Here is an 18,562-nt window from a genome sequence, read left to right on the forward strand (position 1 = left end):
GTCTGGCAAAGGAACAGCCTTTCTGATGATGAAAATTTTGTGTATTATGCATCTGTGTGGGGACCACCAGGATGTGCAAGACTTTGCCATCATCTCTGCTGGATGCTGGGTGATGAGATCAGGTCCTGCCTGCCCCAAAACCCAGATCCAGTAGTCTGAGTGGCTCCACTTTGTCAGCTGCTGTTGCTCTATTCACTGTTCTTTGTCTTTCATTCACCTGTAAATTTATTAAGCACCTAACTGCAGAGGAAAAAAATTAATATGGAAAGTAAGGCATAGATGTTGCTATCCAGGCAATGACTAATGAAAGGTTTCTTTTGCGGTGAAAGTCCTTCTCTAAATCTGCCATGTGAGGGTATTTTTCACTTAAATTTTTGTGACATGAAGTTAGTGGAAGAATACAAATTACATACTTTTATATTTTAAAAGCCATCATTTAGAGGTCAGAAGACTCTGTGACATACTTGACACCTTCATTCAAAAAGGAGATACACTCAACATATATGAACATTTTCCTCCACCTGTGGAATGAATACGAGCAATTGCTTCACACAGCTCACACTGGTACAATTCATTTCCCTGTCACAATATGATTTGTATTAAACAGTTGTTGTGTTTGTGTCCCATCTGATTCACCACTTCTCATAGCTTTTCATGCTGGGAACTGTCCTCTCTCTTGTTTCATTTAAAACCATCTGCTTTTTTTCTTACTATAGGTTCTATGCCAGAGTTTTATGTGCACCACTAGTATCTTTGCTGACCTCCAAGGCTCCACAGGTTATATTCATTTCCTCTAAGCAATTGCAAAACCTTATTGTTTTTTTATCAGGACTTTAGCACAACCTAAAATGTGTGTGTCCAGTCTGAACAAATATGACTCTGCCTAAATGTCTGGTACATTTGCTTTATTAAGCTATTTATGGAGGTGCTAGATGGCAACCTGTGTGGCATTGGGAAGCTCCCAATAGTTATGCTTGTATTGCAGCCTGTTTTCAGTCTGGCTATTGCCCTGCACTCTTGGAAAACATTGAGCCACAGCCTTCATCATCAATAGAATCCATTTTACAATAGATAGATGTCAGCCAACTTCACTGCAGTATGAGGGGGTTTCCATGTGCATGAGGTTTCACCTTCTGCCACTTGAACCCAGTATGAGATCTTGAAGGGCCACGCCCTTCTGTCACCACAAAACCACCATGGAAGTCCTTGCTCTGTTGCCTTGAGTGGCAAAACCTATGTTAAAATTAACAGGACCTCTATTTTTCCCTGCATGTTTCCTATGATACACGCAGCCAGGGAAATCATAGGTAATACTGTAAACACTGAAGTAGCCTGGTGTAAAGAAAGGCTGGCAAGACTCGGTGGATGAGTCAAAACTTCATTTTTAATCCCAGGGCTGGCTGGCCATTGCTATTCTGTTATCAACCTTTCTTCTCCCCCAATATTTTGATTCCAGAAAAAGAGAATAAAAACAATAACTGCTTGGTTAGCAGTGATTTCTTTATAAACAATATAAATAGATGAGTGCTACAGCGAGAGTTTGAAAAGAGTATTTAGAAGGCCCCTTAAGTTAAATGAAGTATAAGGTCTTTATTGCTTTGTGGGCTGTAAGTGCCTGTGGCAATCCAGGGACAAACCAAGACCAACAGAAAAAAAAAGTACCCTTTGATAAATAACCTTTCCATATTAAATGCACATCAATCTGACATCAACAATTAGCTGTCAGGTGCTTGGCTTTGCTAGCAAAGGCCAATTTTCAGATTAGTGCTAATTGCAGGGCGGGCCAACACATCAGCTCAGAGTCCCGGTAGCAACGGCCGGCCGGGCAGGAGCGGGTTCAATAGCAGGAGCAGGGGAGGGCTGGGGCTGCCTGTCTCCAGCTTGCTGGCAGTTTGACTGTAGACTAAAGTAATGGAGCTGGCAGGGTGGAATCAATTACTGGCCAATGAAGATTTTCCCACAGGTTGAAGCTTGGGAAAAAAAGGACGTTCCTGCTGCCGAGACAGCTGGCATGGACTGTCCACTGGGAAAGGAGCCTGGAGAATGAGAAAAAGAGGGACAGTTCTCAGTGATAAACTGGTGACAGACTATAAATTATGAAAAGGGTATTTGGCAGAGGATTTAGAGCTTGCTACCTCTTCTTTTCCCTCCCCCAAGATTTTAATGCCAGCCATGTTCACTGAGTCATTCAATTATCTTAGTTAGAAAGTGAGAAGTGTTAAGAGAAAATGTTCAGAATATATTTTGCTGAGCAGGGTGTGCGCACGTGTGAGCTGAGCTTTAAAAACCTTTACACCAGCAATTTCCTCTCTAAGCAAACCTTTGGACTGAGCCCCTTGATGCAAGGCTGCTGTGTCTGGTTCATAACACGGCTGGATTCCTGCAGTGCTGTTTCAAAGGTCACAAAACATTTTGCCTTTTTGATAAATTCAAAATTTCTTTTCCTGCTCCTTTTCTATAGCAGTTCATTTCGGTCCTGAAGAAGATAGGAGCAGGGCAGGAGTACAGTACCTACCTCTGCATTTCACTGCATCTGGGCAGCAAAGCCAGTGATCTACTTGCTCTGAAAACCACTGTACTTCACTGGTGGAAAGGAATCATAAAAGCATTATTTGCTGGGATCAACCAGCTCCTTCTCTATGAAAAATCAGATGTTTATGTTATTAAAATTAAAAGATAACAGTTCAAGCATACATGTAAGTGAAATCTGTATATATAAGACTGATAGAAATGCCAAAAAGCTTCAGATTCTGTTCTTCGTGCTTCTTTTGAATGTGTTTCTATATTAGGATGAGGATTAAATTGTTTCTTTTCCTGTCCTTTTTTTCACTTGGAGGAGTTTAGTTAGAGAAATCAAGAGGCGAAATGTGAGTACTTGTCGTTTTTTGCTATGTAACATTTATTCTCAATAGTGTGATCAGAAAACTAAGAATCTTTGCATTATTTTTGTATTAAAACTGAACAATCTTCATAGCTGGATGCTCATGAGGCTGATGAATTTGTCTGAGGTTTATGTCGGTGTGACTGTGTCTACGCCAGCAAGCCTGATACTTGATGTATGTGCCTGCATGCCTTTGTATGCACATGTATTGGTGAATCTCTTTCTACCTCTGTGCGCTCCAAAATAAAACATAATGAAAGTGTCCAATCACCCAGCAACTATTAAACAGAAGCTTGTAAACCTTTATTTTGCAGTGCCTAGCAGCATATGGCAGTTTACCTGAGAACAGAGTCACTGTAGTGACTGCCCCAGCTGTCCTGGGATAGAGGCTATGTTGAGCTCTGGACATGGTAGCTATCCTGGGCTTCTTCTGTCTTCTGTTTTCTATGCCAGTACGATCTGCTTGATTCCCAACTTTGAGCTTTCTTTCATGGCCCTGAGGGAGAGAAATCTACTTTTTAATGAAAGCTGAGATTCTTACATTATGATTTCCATTTGGGACTTGGAACTTTAGGAAAAACACCCATTATCACACGACATTATCAAGAAACATCTCAGGAGAGCTGGCAATGATAAGTTTAGGTTAGGTTTAAAAGGCTTTGTGGGAGGTTGGTAGAAATATGACTCTGCGATTTACATCAAGTTTAACTATGTCTTTCTGAAACTTTTAATTGTGCACATCAACAGATGGATGGAAAAGAGCTTGACTGGTATGTCAACTTGCAGGGCCTGGAGTAGGATTTCTCTTGGCTGTGCCAAGAGTTAGGAGAAAGTACAGAAAAATTCAGGAGTCACCTGGCTCATGCAGAACCCTTTTCTCCTTCCCACTCCTTGATGTTGCTGATGCTGTTATCCTCTGCCTGCCTATCTCTTTTCCCCTCTACATACATCAAAACTACTCCTATTTCTACTCCTCAATCACAACAGGAGACCGATTACCCAAGAGTCTTTGCTGTTTGTTTCACCATTTCCTGTTACTGTTCTTGGCTTCAACTTTGGCATTTGTGCCAGCTCTGCTCTAGCAGGATCTCACTGCATTCAGGCTCAGGCTGCAGTACGGTCGCTATGGCCACTACCATGGCCACTGCCACCAACACCAATGCCACCATGGACTACAATAGTCTAACAGAAACTGAAATCCACCTACTGCTTTTTACCTTAAACTCTAGCTTTGGCTGATCATTTCTTCCCTAATTCAAAGGAGGTGTTTAAGGATGAAAAGGATGTTTAAGGTGAAGATTCCTCTTGGTCCTGCCCTGCCTTCCATGGTCTCTCCTATCTCTCTGTTTCCTTCCCTTGCTCTCTCACAGCTGTACCCACATGCGGGCTGGGGCAGACATAAAGGTGTTTAGGGGAAGTACACATTGCTTTCAGAAGAAAGGTCTTATAGTATCTACTGTTGTTTTCTTTGTGAAGGATGACAGATACCCTTGAACCTTTGTGGAAGGAAATCTGGATCTGGTCATTTGAGTTAAATAAAAGGCACAGTGATGTTCCTGCTTTAGATATGTTTCCTTGAAATAAATGTGTCTGGCCACATGCTGCTGAGGATCCATCAGATGCCCAAGGCATGCTGGATTATTCCTAAACCCTGATGGTGTCCTGGCCTCACTACTGCTTTCCTCTTCTCACATTTTTGGCAAGTCTGTTCTCCAAATTCTATTAGATGTTTTTGTTTTCTGAAATAATTTAGAGCTTTATCTGCCCCTGCTGACTGGTCTGGAGGCTGAGCAATTTGTTTTCCAGAAGAGATAGATTGGGCAGTGCTCCTTATCAATCATGACCACAGGAGCCACAGTTTTGAACAGCAATTTGCTTCCTTAGGTCAGACTTTTTCTGGCGGAGTGCCCCACAACATGAGCAGCCCTGGTGCTTGTTTTGGGGTTAGCCTGACAGATGTGATTGGTGACTGTGCTGCCTACTACAGAGGGTGCTGGAAATTGAATACCAGCAGGTTTGGGTAGTGCCACATCTTTATAAACTCAAGAGCTGTCCTCTTAGGGCATGCAGGCTAAAGGTGTTTTAAGTGTGTCACGTGCATGTTGGCCTGTCAGAAAACTAGTTTGATTGAATGGAGCAAAAATACACCCTCAAAGGTTTCCCTCTTGGCTGCAGAGTCCTGCAGGGTACCTGCAGCTCCTTGCCAGTGCCAAATGGCAGGTAACAATGGGCTTAGCTAAATTAGGTGCTGTCATGTCTGCAGAGCACTGTAGTGAGATAAAGAGACAAATCCAGATCTGACTGGTGTCTTGTCTCTGATTTTTCATTATAATTGCTGAAGTCTGTCTTCTGTTGGCTACATCCTGTGGCCACTGCTTGTTAAGGGACTCTCTGTGGCTCTTTCTGCTTGGTCTTGACTGCTTCGTGACTCACTTTATAACAGATTCACCTTCCTCATGTGACAAGTATAGAAGAGAGGCTCATTAATGGATCTGAATATGTGGTATGCATGGCACTAAGATGTCAGGCATCAGTCCAGCCATAGCCCAGTGGCTGCAATGAGAGAAAAGTTGTCTGAGCAACAGGACAGCCTCTCATGGTCATTTCTGTGGTGGAAATCTCTCATTAGAACATATTCAAAGTGCACTGGAATGCAAAAAGATGGGACAAAGCTAATTCTCATACCAAACAGGCAAAGCAGGGCTATTGTATTGACTGTGTAATTTATTTCAATATATAGTTCAATAAATTCCTCAGGGATACCCTTACTTCAGCATTAGGCCTGGCTTACAGCAAACTGTCAGAAGCTTTAATGACTCTTATTCAACCCTGGAAGAGGCCAAACAAGCCAAAGAGAAGGTTAAAAGCCCTTCAACTGGGTAAGGGAATTATTTTCATCATCTGTAGTGCTGTACTTCAAAGTTTCTGCTTGTATATCCCTCCGTCTCCCTGGAACAGTTCAGATCAACTGGAATTGCAGAGAGAAAGCCTCTCAGAGCAGGTTTTCTATGGGGCCTTTTCCAGGTCTCCAGCATGGCTCATACTGATAAAAGGTAAACATGTGATCCAGAAACCCTGTAACATGAGCGGTAGCAGGTAGCCACACTCCTGGAGGCTCTTCCCACATTCTTCCCCTGCCTCTCCTAGGGAGACAGAAGGGGAGATAATTTTGTCTGGTGAAAACTCATCCAGGAGGGCTATGAAGCCTCCGATCACTTTTGTTTTCCTTGACTCCCCCAAACCCCTCATTGTGGATTTGGCCATGTACACCCCTGACAGCAGCATTGGCTCAGCTCTGGGCAGACCTGCAGGGTGTCCTGGCAAACATGGCCTCTAGTGGGGAACAGCACAATGATACCGTGGCCCAGAGGATATCTCCACCCAGGACCTGAGCTGATTCCAATCCTGAAACACTGAGAACACAATTGAAAGCTTTCAGGCTTAGGTAAAAGGATGGAAAAAAGCTCTGAAAGTGTGGAACGGTATGAACTCTGAAGTTGTGCAGGATCTGCTGCTCCAGCTGGATTTCTACCAATCTATGGGGCCTCATGGGATTCATCCAAGAATTCTCAAATTGCTGGCTGATGTCATCGCAAAACCTCTCTCAATGACTTTCAGGCGGTCTTGGAAATGCAGAGAGGTCCCAGCTGACTGGAAGCCGGCAAATGTTGTCCCAGTTTTCAAGAAGAGCAAGAAGGAGGACCCTGGAAACTACCGGCCTGTCTGTATCACTTCAGTGCCTGCTAAAGTTGTGGAGAAGATTGTCCTGGGAGATGTTGAAAAACACCTGAAAGATAACACAGTTATTGGTCAGAGCCAGCACAGTTTCAGGAAAGGAAAGACCTGCTTATCCAAACTGATTTCTTTCTATGACAAGATAACCCATCTAGCAGGTCAAGGGAAGCCAGTTAATGTAATCTTTTTGGATTTCAGTAAAACTTTGGATACTGTCTCTCACAGGATCCTTCTGGAAAAAATGTCCAGCATGCGGCTGGATAAACGCGTCATGTGGTGGGTGTGCAATTGGCTCATGGGTCGAGCACAGAGGGTAATAGCGAATGGGGTGACATCAGAGCGCTCACCTGTCACTGCTGGGGTTCCACAGAGCTCCTTCTTAGGCCCTGTGCTCTTCAAGGTCTTCATAAATGACTTGGACACAGGACTGGAAGGGATACTAAGCAAGTTTACAGATGACACAAAACTGGGAGGAGCTGTTGACTCCCCGGAAGGCAGGGAGGCCCTGCAGAGAGACCTTAACTAATTAGAGGATTGGGCAATCACCAGCCATGTGAAGTTCAACAAGGGGAAGAGCCGGATTCTGCAGCTGGGATGGGACAACCCTGGATGTCATACAGACTGGGGAATGAGATGCTGGAAAGCAGTGCCATAGAAAGGGACCTTGGGGTCCTGGTTGAGGGCAAGTTGAATATGATATGGCCAGGAGGGCCAACCCTGTCCTAGGGGGCATCAGGCAAAGCATTGCCAGCCTGATTATTCTGCTCTGCTCTTCACTGGGGCAGCCTCACCTTGAATATTGTGTGCATCACAATATAAGAAGGATATTAAGCTCTTAGAGAGTGTCCAAAGGAGGGCAATGAAGATGGTGAAAGGCCTTTGAGGGGAAGATGTATGAGGATCAGCTGAGGGCACTTGGTCTATTCAGCCTGGAGAAAGGGAGACTGAGGGGAGACCTCATTGCAGTTACAACTTCCTTGTGAGAGGAAGAGGAGGGGCAGGCACTAATCTCTTCTCTGTGGTGACCAGTGACAGGGCCCAAGGGAATGGTCTGAAGTTGTGTCGGGGAGGTTTAGGTTGAATATTAGAAAAAGGTTCTTCACCAAGGGGGTGGCTGAGCACAGGAACAGGCTCCAGAGGGAAGTGGCCATGGCACCAAGCCTGACGAAGTTCAAGAAATGTTTGGAAAATACTCTTGGGCACATGGTGTGACTCTTGGGGATGGTCCTATGCAGGGCCAGGAGCTGGACTTGATGATCCTTGTGGGTCCCTTCCAACTCAGCATATTCTGTGATTCTGTGAATTAAGTGTGAGCATCCTGAAGAGATCCTGTCTAAGTGCTGGCAGAAAAGAGTTCCCTGACAAGAGCCATCTTCACCCATCTATGAAGGTTTTCTAGACAAAAACACAATATAAAGGAAAAAAACCCACTCAAACACCCCAAAGCTGGTTGCTAGAACCAATTAATCTCCACCTCCATAGAAGAGCACATCACTTTGGTGTGATCCAAGCAGGCTTAGGGGCACATATTGAAGGTCCCATGATGGTGTTGGTCACCAGCACTGCCACAATCAGTAACTACGATGGAGTCTGCAGTGGTGGAAGCAGCTCAGAGTTAATCTAGCTCATGTAGACTCTTCAAGTGGCTTTAAAAAATTACTTCTGACAGAGGCTTTCCATGTTCAGAGCCAAAATGTGAGGCATTTTAAAGGGCTTACTCAAACCCGCTATGACTCATGCAAAAATAAAGCATTTCTGAATATGAAAAGACCTTTTATCCCCTCCACACATAAACCCCATTTTTTTATCCTTTCCACATTGTAAGATCTTTGGGAAAGGGGACTTTTCATTGCTCTCACTTCAAGGCTTTATGACTATGTGGTATCTGATTTTCTCCCAAAAGGAAACAATAGAAAAGCATCTTTCTCCTTTTTACTTTGTAGGTTTTTTTCTTTCTCTGCACCAGTTCAGGCTGTAAGAAGATTGAAATTATCAGGATTTTCTCTTCATGTTTTCTGGTGTAAATATATAAAATAGTGTGACTGGGAGGGCTGAAAAATTGTCTATGAAACACTGGTAGCTGACAGATTAAAGCTTCATATCCTAGTTTGTGGTCTATTAACCTGTTCTTCTACTCAGTATAAAACACTTTTCAAAATATTAATAAAATACAGAGTATTCCTTTAGAGCTCACACAACCTCCAGCACCTGCACAGATGAGATCCAAACCTTAATCTGCACTACAGGGATCCCAGTGCATGGCCTTATGTGTTGGACAGTGTTTGCAAAGGGTGGTGTGCAGGAAGGCAGTGTGTCCTTCTCTGAACACTGATGCCACATGACGGTGCTGCTGTTGAGCACTCTCTGAAGAACTCTGTTCAAGATTTATTTTTTCTCCTCTAAATATCTTTTTAAGTCACTGCTGCTTATTTGTACAGCTTTCCCAGAGTCCTCTTTTCCCATATTGTTTATAGTTGGATGGCCTCCTGCTTATTGCTCATCCTAATCGCTTGCATCTTTACTTAGCCACCCTGAACCTATTGCCCTCACCCCGTCTCCACTTACTACAATTGATTTTTCTTTCTTTATGGATCGCTTTGCGTGTTTAGCTTTTCTGTCTGTTCACAATGTGTTTGCTGTTTCCAAGATCACAAACATGCTTCCAGGATTAACTCTTACCTTGCAGAAGGATCCAAAGCCAAACCAAAGCCGTCTCCAGTTTATCATCAGTCTTATGTCTGAGGCAGAGACAGATGTCCTTCGGTTTGTTCCTGATTAAGGGTAACATTCACCTTTTTTTGGCCTGTGAGGTGACTATGATAGCATTGGTCCCTGGGAATCAAGTCTCCATGCCTAGCCTGCCTATGAGCTAAGGGCTTCATGAGATGTGGAGCTGCTTTTCACCATGAAGCTTTCCTTCTTGCTTCCTCACTCCGCTGCCTCTGGTCATGGCCATTTGCCTAAACCCTTTTTTGAACCCATTTGTGTTTTTTCTCTAGAAGCCCTTTTGAATCACTGATACATGTTTTCACTTTTCCTTTCCACAGATATAAAGGCTGGCCCTGTTACATTCTTGGCATTTGTGAAAACCCTGCCCTGAATTTCTCTCCTCAGCATCTTTGGAGGTCTGTATGGCATCCATCCTTACATTACTTGCTTGACCACAATGTTTTCCTAATCACTCCACTTCCTTGGCTTAGTTGAACTATTTGCTTCCGATTCCAATCTTAACAATGAGCTATTGCTCCCACATTTGTTTCATTTCATATAAGAGAAGCAAGCATAAACTCTTCATCTCCTTATACTTAAAATTCATCAGTAATTTCCCCGCTTTATGCATTTCTGTCACCTTCACAGTACAGAAATTTTAATGAAGACAATTGTTCAGCATTTATTCTATATGTTCATGTAATGTGCAGTAAAGCAGGTTGCTAGTCTTCATTCTCCATGACAACATATTTTCATTCTCTGCCAATTGCTAATTGGGGAGTACTTGCCCTATCATTGCTACTTTCATTCCTTACCAATATCTAAGGTACTAACCATGTTGCTTTTCTGTAGTAGCAGGTAATCTATTTGTCTACATGGAGTTAAACAGTTGGCACTCTTATTCATGCTGTTTCATCATTTAAAAATACTAATTATCTTAGAAATCCTGAGGTTCTTGCTTAATTCCTCATCCTCCCCAAGTTCCTTATGAAATCTTCTAAATGTAAAAACTCATTTTAGACTTTAAAAAAGGAGGAATATTTACATATCTCTGGTGTTACTTACTATCTTGCAGAATGAAATTATGAAGTATGTATCTATATTCTGTCTTTCCTCAGAAAGTACTTTTGAAGCTTATAGATGGCCAGAATAAGTTGGAGAAGGACCTCATGTATCACTGAAATATGTAACCCCAGATGTAGAAACATGGCACTTTAGAACATCTGATCTTTGTAGGCTTCCTCATTAGTTAACAGAGAGGTAAAATGATCACATTAAATTACCCTCCTGTCAGTATCTCACTAGTTTCCAAAGAAGGTGATCTGTGCTCCAGTTCTACTCAAGGAACTTGTATCATTCCTCCAAATTAAAAAATCCAAGGAATTGTAGCATTGTGGTGCCCTCTTTGTCTATCTGGACAGCACAGACATCCTGAATTCTATGACTGAAATGGTGTTTGTGCAAAGAGGGGAAAATTGTCTGTAAAAAGAAGGAAAGCAGAAAAGGCGCTTCCACAAATCCTGCCATACATATCATTGGGTCAGTTAATTCCTGTCTGCACTCTGAGATAGAGCTATATCTCAGCCTTACAAAAGGGAAAATATTACAGTCTCTTTTGCAGATTTGGTTGGTTTTTGTTAAGTCAGCTCCTGATCCATATCCCTTTTGCCAGCAGAGCTTTCTCACTCGTGCTGCCTGCTAACTTTGACTCAAGCCCGGCTTGGCAGTCTCCAAAACCAGGGAGTGTCTCCAGTGACTTCTGGGGACGTTGGCTCCATCCTAGATTCCTCACCCTCACCACAGATGCTTTCAGAAGCATGCTACAGAGCTTCATGACTATTTAATATTTTTTTTCCTAGAAGTAAGTATTTTTTGGGTTTCTTTTTCCCATGGCTGATGGAAATCCCAACTCAAAGTAGCTTATGGGACAGTGTCAAAAGAAGCATGCTGTATTCTCTTCTTTCTCAGGGACTTTGGATGGCTTTCCTTTTCAGTCCCAGCCCTGAATGAGGCTGCTGGGCAGCATCGGCTGCACGCTGTTGTGCTCTGCTCCACAATCCCATGAGTACCCAATGGAGTGACTGATACTGCAGCCTCTCCTTATGTGCACAGACCCTTTGAAGTCACTTCAAAGGGGTTGTTTGCAAAGGGGCTGCAGGTACAAGGCAGCTACATATGGCCAATACCGTCTCGACTGTTTAACGATTCAAACATTATTTCTTACGAGCAAACAGAGGCATTTTTTATATTGTTGACACTGATCCTCTAGCTTAGCAAAGGGCACTCGTGCAACATTTTCTGCCTCAATTTATCATCTGCCCTAGGCATTCGTTGCACTTTGCTCATCATTAGGGAAGAAATAAAAGCCATTCGCTAATCCCCAAACCACTTTGTTCCTCTATGGCCCTTCAAAGAGCAGGGCCCCTAAATGGTGATTAAGGACTCTGGAGACCCTTCTCAAGAGAGATTCATTTGAGTCCCCATATCAGGCAGAAGGAATGAAATTCTCAAGCTGGGAAATGCTTTTTTTTAATTAATACCACGGGACTGAAAATAAAATAAAATAAGCTAATTATATGGGACTTTTAACCTTTTTATAAGCTTTTTATGTCACCTTTAAATAAAACCAACTCTCTCTGCTCAGCTAGTGGATTTAGGGTGATGGAGTTAATTTGCAGGCTGAGGCAGAGATTGCAAGGGTAGGAAGTTAAACTCTACCTGAACTCAACCTGGCCTCCCACTAAAGAAGCAAGAAGATCTTCTTGTGTGCTCTTTCTCTGGGACCTGGGATGTTGTCTGCCCAAAGCCAGAGGAACTTCTCCAGCAACACCAGGACAGGGGAGGCCAGGACTTGGGCTGAGTTCCAGCCCCAGAGCAGCTGCCAGACGTGGAACTTTGAGGTGGGTATGCTTCCTCTCTGGGAGCAGCTGCCCATGTGTGGAGCATGCTTTCCTCAGCCCTGAGTCTTTGCTGATGGACATGAACCCACAACACTGGCAGCTGTGGCAAACACTTGATTTTCTGCCCTCCTGGTGCAAGTTGAATTTTTCTCATGTGTGTGCAAATTGTTGGGGAAAAAGCTGACATCTGGGATCATTTGCAGAGGTGGGAGACAGTAGCTGTGTAGGAGTTTAGCAGTAAATACCACCTAAGAGCTAGAAAATTTAGAGGCCTTCATTTCTATTTTATGACATGTCTGTTTTTTATCTATGTGTTCTTTCTTCTTGTCTGGAACTCTTTCCTGTAGCTTATGCCTGAAGAATACAGATTCAAAACATGACTTCTAGTTAGAAGTTTTCTCTCTCTCCCTCTCAGCCTGGATGGTCATATTTTGTATTTTCCTTTGAGCACAGCAAAGCTTTATTTAGCTCTATGCCGTTGTTAGAGGCTTGGGGGCACAGGTGCATGTGTGGGAGTGTGGAGGCACAGCCACAATGGGACACTCTTTGTTTCTCTGTTAGAGAACTTCCCTCTTTTACCTCAATCCCCAACCAGAGAAAATGCAGGGATTCAGAAGAAGCCTTGTATGACAGAAATGAAATATGTTTCACATCTTATAGCTGCCTTCAAAAGCTTAGCACATGAGAAAATTGTGATGAGTCAGTAATACTCATGAAATGAAAATAATTGACATGGTTCTTGTGGTACTGTTTCTAGGGGTGCTTTGTTTTGAGTCTCCATTTTAAGAGAACAGTGGGAAGAGCACTTTTGAAAAAAAACCCTCCTGATACAAGTGAAACTCTGACACTTGTTTAAAAAAAATCATGAAGCTACCTCACAGGTAAAGGTAATGGTATTGGAGTTGTAAGGGCATTGTAGAGCTGCCATCACTTCCATTGGAAGCTGGAGGGCATCACCCAAAGGTTCACTCCAGAAATGCTGGCTGGTGATTCCCAAAATGCAGCCCAAGGCCCAGCCCTGCCCTGCCCCAGCTCAGCCTGTGTCCCAGCCAAGAATATGACACACAGGATGGATCTTACTGGGGCATCCACTTTTGGTGTAGCCCTCAAGAAATTACTCCCAGGATCTTCTAGAAATTGGTGCTGTTGGTGCCTGAAAGAAAAGGAGAAGGAAGAGGAGGGCTTTTCTGCAGCAGTGTGAGCAGTAAAGCTCAGCTGCATCCCTTTTGAATATAACTATGCTTTGGCAAACCTTCTGCAAGGAAAAGTGGTTTGTGTCCTTTGTACAAAATACTGGCCAACCTACTAAGCTATATTCTTCTCTCAATTCAGGTCCTCTGGTGTAAATCTGGAGTAAGAAAGCTGGTGTAAGACTGTGGAGGCTCAGCAGCACCAACTGAGCAGAATTTGTCCCTTTGGTTTTTCTCACCGCTGTTGGATTCATCTGTCATTGGGAAGAAGCAGAAACTTACAATTAACGGAGAAGCAGGAAGAGAAGAGCAGAGTTCAAAGCTGTCTGCCAAAAGAAAATGATCCTAACCGATTCTCCCATGATTGTGTCTGGGATGACAATCACAGCCCAGCATTTCCAAGGACAGCTTATTGTTGTGCCGTGCTCCCCGTTCTGGGCTGCTGCTATTGTCCGCCTGCCTTGCCTCGCTTGTTGAGCTGTAAGTTGCCAACCCAAAATTAGGACTCTTCAGGGGCTAAAGGTCAACTGGAAGCTTTGTGATCTTTCGGAGGATGTGAGTTATAATGAGATCACAGAAAAGTTTTCAAACGATGAGCGATGCAGTGGCCAAAGGGGCTGGCTTAGTGATAAAGAATGGAGCAAAATTGGGGGGCTGATCCATTCCTCTGGGTAAATTTCTATACAAGTGCTGGTTTCATTTCGTCCGTAAAAAACAAGCCTGGTTTAACCTATTTAAAATGGGGTTAAAAGGGGTCATAAATCTCTACAGGAGCTGAGGATCTGCAGAAAACTCGATCTGATCTCTTTTACATCTGCTTCAGGTTCTCAGCCTTATCTGCTTCAGCTGCCTTTGCTCTTTGTGGCCGCACACAAATGCCATTAAACAAAAGTCCTTTTGCCGGGGCTGAGTGGCAGGTATAGGGTGACTGTGCTGCGGGGGCAGCGGAGGCGGCGGGGGGGAGCGGCTGCCGCCGACAGCCCCCGCAGCCCGTCTGATTGACATTGTAAATCTATACAGAGGGGTTGTTTGAGGGGAGCCCGTCAGATTGACAGTGTAAATGTGTAACACACACACACAGCCTGGGAGAGAGGAGCCTGCCGGCGGGTGGGAGATCGCCGGCGGAGTGCCGGTCACACGGAGATTGAATTACAGCTGCATTAGATCAGAGCTGTGGGAAACGGCACCTCCTAAACACACACACGGCCGGCGGCGGGAGGGCGGGCAGCTGCGGGCACTGCCGCTCCCCGCGCCCGGCGGCGAAGTGGGAGCCAAAAACTCCAGGAAAACGGGAAGAGGCCGGGGTGGGAAAGGCGGGATGACAGCCCCGCAGCTGGAGCGGCCAGGCTCCAGAGAGGATTTTGCCGGGTTTAACCGATACCTTTTGAGATTTGTGGGTTTATAGCATTTCATTGCCGCTGTGGGGAAGAATCTTAAGACCACCGCCCCCTAATCCTTTTGATTTGTCATACACTCCCCTGGCATCTCACGAACCTGCGGCATTGGTGCCTCTGAGCCGAGGACTGGGGCGGGGGGAGGCTGGAAAACAGAAACATTTTAAGCTCTATTAGAAAGGGCAAAAAGTCAGCGGGCTTTGAAATGAAAGCGCTCAGCAGGAGCGGTGGAAGCATTTCCAGGAGACAGGGGGAAGGCATTTGTTTTCTTGGCTGGCACCAAAGCGCCGACTCGCCGTGCCGCGCACAATGCACGGCCTTCTGTGGGGCCATCGCACCTCGGCAGCCACAGACCCCGCTCTGTGCCAAAGCTCCTCGCCAGCCACTCCTCCACTGTCCCCCTGCAAGCCCACCACAAGAGGAGCCCACTGCAGCGACTTTTGCTCTGCTGGGAAGAACGAACCTTCTTGCCTTCCCTTTAATCCCCTGTGTTTGCACATCTCCCCGAGGGCGGGGTGAGCAGGGGGCAGAAATTGACCATAAAGGCTCCTATCCACAGGCCAGATTTTTTTTTTTGATACTTTTATTATGCAACCCACTTTTCAGGACAGTACTTTTTATTTGATTTTCCAGTGTCTCTGGCTTTGCATAATCCTCTTTCTGCCCAGATCTACTGCCCAAACTCTACTGCAGGCTGTTTGTAATTTCTCAACCTTCAGGCTAATTCTCACAATAAAAATCAAGCCAAAGAGCGAGACAATGCCTGACCCAGGAGCCAGGGCTCTGCAGACTCCACAAATCCAGAGGGCAGCTTGCCTCCAGCTATGGGCAGGATCAGACCTATGCTTTGCTGCTCTTGAAGTGCCAGAGACTTTTACTGCAAGGCTGATCTGTGCCTCTTGGCTGAAAAATGGAGTGGCTGGCAGGAAGGAGAGGCTGTGGCTGAGCTCATGAAGTTGCAGGTCCTGAACTTGAAAAGATGTACAGGTATACTATGATTTGCAACAAGTGGCCCTGCAGTGCAAAACCCCTGCTTTTCCCAGGGATTTATAGGCTAGATTGGAAGCCAAATCTCTTCACTGATAGAATGCTGCCAGTAAAGGCAGACCTCTGGCACTGGCACGTTTTTGTCACACTGAGCTGCAAACTGAAGCGAGCAGTGATTGGCTTGTGGTCGTGTGAAGGGTGCACAGAAGACCACTATTACCTGCCTGTACATCATCAAGAGGGAGACTTCCCTGCCTTCATGTCATTTCACCTCCTTTAGGCATCAGAATGGATCAGAAAATCAGTCCTTAGTCTCCATCTCTCTGATGGACCCAGGTCCTTGAAGAACTTTCTACCAAAACCATTCAAACAGCCACATTTGGCTGGCCTGGCCTGGGTAAATAATTCCCACGGATATTGTGGCAGAACTGCTGAGGTGGGTGGGATGGAGGGATGATGAACACTTTGAGTGGCAGCTGCTTCATCTGTATCAGCTGCAGCCAGATGAGCCTTGGGAATCTGGTTTACAGCAGGATGTGCTTTGGCATTAAGATTTCAGGCTGACTGGTAGTGGGCTTGGCCACTCTTCTATGCTTATCCAGGTTGGCTGGTTGCTCTCCAGCATGGTTTTAGTCCAGTCTCCAATATGCAGAAGGGATAAGGCCACTCTCTTTTGAGAGGAAAGTAAGTTCAGCTGTGTATATAAGCTGTGTTGTGGCACTTGGCCTCATGAGCCCTGGCCTGTTTATTTAAGAGTATAGACATAGTTCAAGTAGAGTAAGCCCAGAGATTTACAGCAGGAGTTTGCTGCTTCTGGTTCACAGACAACCCTACCACCTGACAGGCTCTGACACTGCTTTGGTTCACAGGAAATTAAATCTCAAGACAGAGCCTGGCTGACTCTGCAGGGAAAGTGTCCTCTCCAGTGCGTCATTTTCTCAGTCCCCTTGCTCACAGACCAGCCAAGGTCTTCTTCACATGAAGACGGACAGCTCTTTATGTCTCCTTCTGTAAAAGATGTGTGTGGAAGGGGAGGTTTGAGCCCTGACTACCTGCAAGCCTCATACCCACAGAGTTTCTTCCCAGCTTTGTGGAGACCCTTACAGTGCTGTCTGCTACAGCCCTTGTGGAAGGGGATACACTTAATTTCTTGGTTGTTTAGTTTGTTCACTTTTATAAAGAGTGTAAGGTTTATTCCAGAAGTTGTTGCAAGACAGCAGACCCCAGATTCATGTCATTTTGATATTCATACGCTATTACAGTTATAAAGTGAGACCTGGAAAGATACATGGGGCAGCATCCCATAGTTCTCTGCCTTTAATCTCCAGGAGCTGCCATAGGCACAACTGTGCTTTCACTGACCAATTTCTTCCAGGCCTAACCCTGCTGGAGGAAATCAACTTTCTGGTGAAGCTGACACAGCCTGTGGGAGACCGATAGAGTCCAGGTGCCCCGCTCTTTGGCCAACAGCCAGGCCTCCTCCGCTAGCACTAAGTGGGTGAAGATGTTTCTTCTTGCACATAGCGGATTTGTTGCAGTCTCCCAGATCAGCCTGGGACTCCCAGGAGGGAAGATACTACTCCTTCAGGTTGACCTCACAGGATTAGAAAACCTTGTTCAGTGCTACATTACTCAAAAGCCTTGATTACATGGAGAGGAGTTGCTTATCCAGCTTGTTGCCTGATTTGGGGTTTGTCACAGCTCGTTTGTATCACTCACTGATGCCGGTCCCTGCTGCTGTCACTCAGGGGTAACCCTGCAGTGGTGGGCCTCCTTGTAAAGGAGCTGCACAGCAGAGAGGAATTGTTTCCACCTCCTTGAAGATGTTGCTAAGCAGTTTGTTGTTCTGAAAAGAGAAACGAATTCTTAAGAAAAATCTGCTAGTTGGCAGCAGAGCATTACAGAAGACCTTTTCTTCTACAAAACAACAAAGAAAGACTAGGAGACTTTTACACTGTGCAAGTTTAATAGTCTGAAAACTTTTCATGGCTTTACAAGCCTTTTTCATGGCCTTTATGAGAGGTAACTATTGACTGAGGTAGGAAATCAGCGCTACAGATGCATTTGAGCCTCAGACATCTTGGCAGGTTTTGGTCTTTGGGTGAGAAGGTGCTGATGCTGCATGTCAAGGCAGGGGTCCATTTGCAGTCCTGGAGAGGATGGTCAAGGCTTACAACACAAATAACTGAAATTCAAGCGCTATCAGGACTGAATCAGTGTAAATCCAGAAACTCTGGTCATCAGGAGCTTTCTGTGGAGGCTTTGTGTAGCTACAAACAATTCCTCAAGGCAGCACTCTTTTCTGGTTATGATTTTGGAGAGAGAAGTGCTTCAATTTACTGAAAGTTTGAAACAAGTACACTGTGTCAAAGTAATTGAAATACAATTAAGTTTTGATGTTTTAATTAATTTACTCCAAAACATAATTTAAATAAAATTGCTACTAAATACATTGTTGCAAATCTTTCCTAGATAATGAACTTGCCAACATTTTGAGAATTCAATTTGGGGTCTGCTTAGTGTCAGGAGTCTTCCAAGACATATCCTTTTAACTTCAGAGAAGACCCACCAAATTGGAATATCAAGAAATAGGATTATGTTGTCCTGCAGGTAAGTTGAGTTTATTGTGTCTTGGTGAGATCCTAGCTCTTCATTTACCTGGAAAAGGTAACTTTTCTCCTTGTTTACTGCCTGCTTGCAATATAATTTCTCTTTTCATTCTCACATGTTAAGGATCAGCAATTATGTTTTGTGTTGGGGCTGCTC

General features: G+C 44.6%; 1 long non-coding RNA gene across 1 annotated transcript; it reads left to right on the forward strand.

Annotated features, from left to right (window-relative positions):
- Positions 1-6,878: 6,878 nt before the first annotated feature.
- LOC139671458 (uncharacterized) lies at positions 6,879-18,246 on the forward strand. Its single transcript, XR_011697726.1, has 3 exons — positions 6,879-9,741; positions 11,001-11,186; positions 13,558-18,246. It is a non-coding gene; the product is annotated as an uncharacterized lncRNA (long non-coding RNA).
- The last annotated feature ends 316 nt before the right edge of the window (positions 18,247-18,562 follow it).

Source organism: Pithys albifrons, chromosome 4 (genome assembly GCF_047495875.1).
Source record: "Pithys albifrons albifrons isolate INPA30051 chromosome 4, PitAlb_v1, whole genome shotgun sequence".
NCBI lineage: Eukaryota > Metazoa > Chordata > Aves > Passeriformes > Thamnophilidae > Pithys > Pithys albifrons.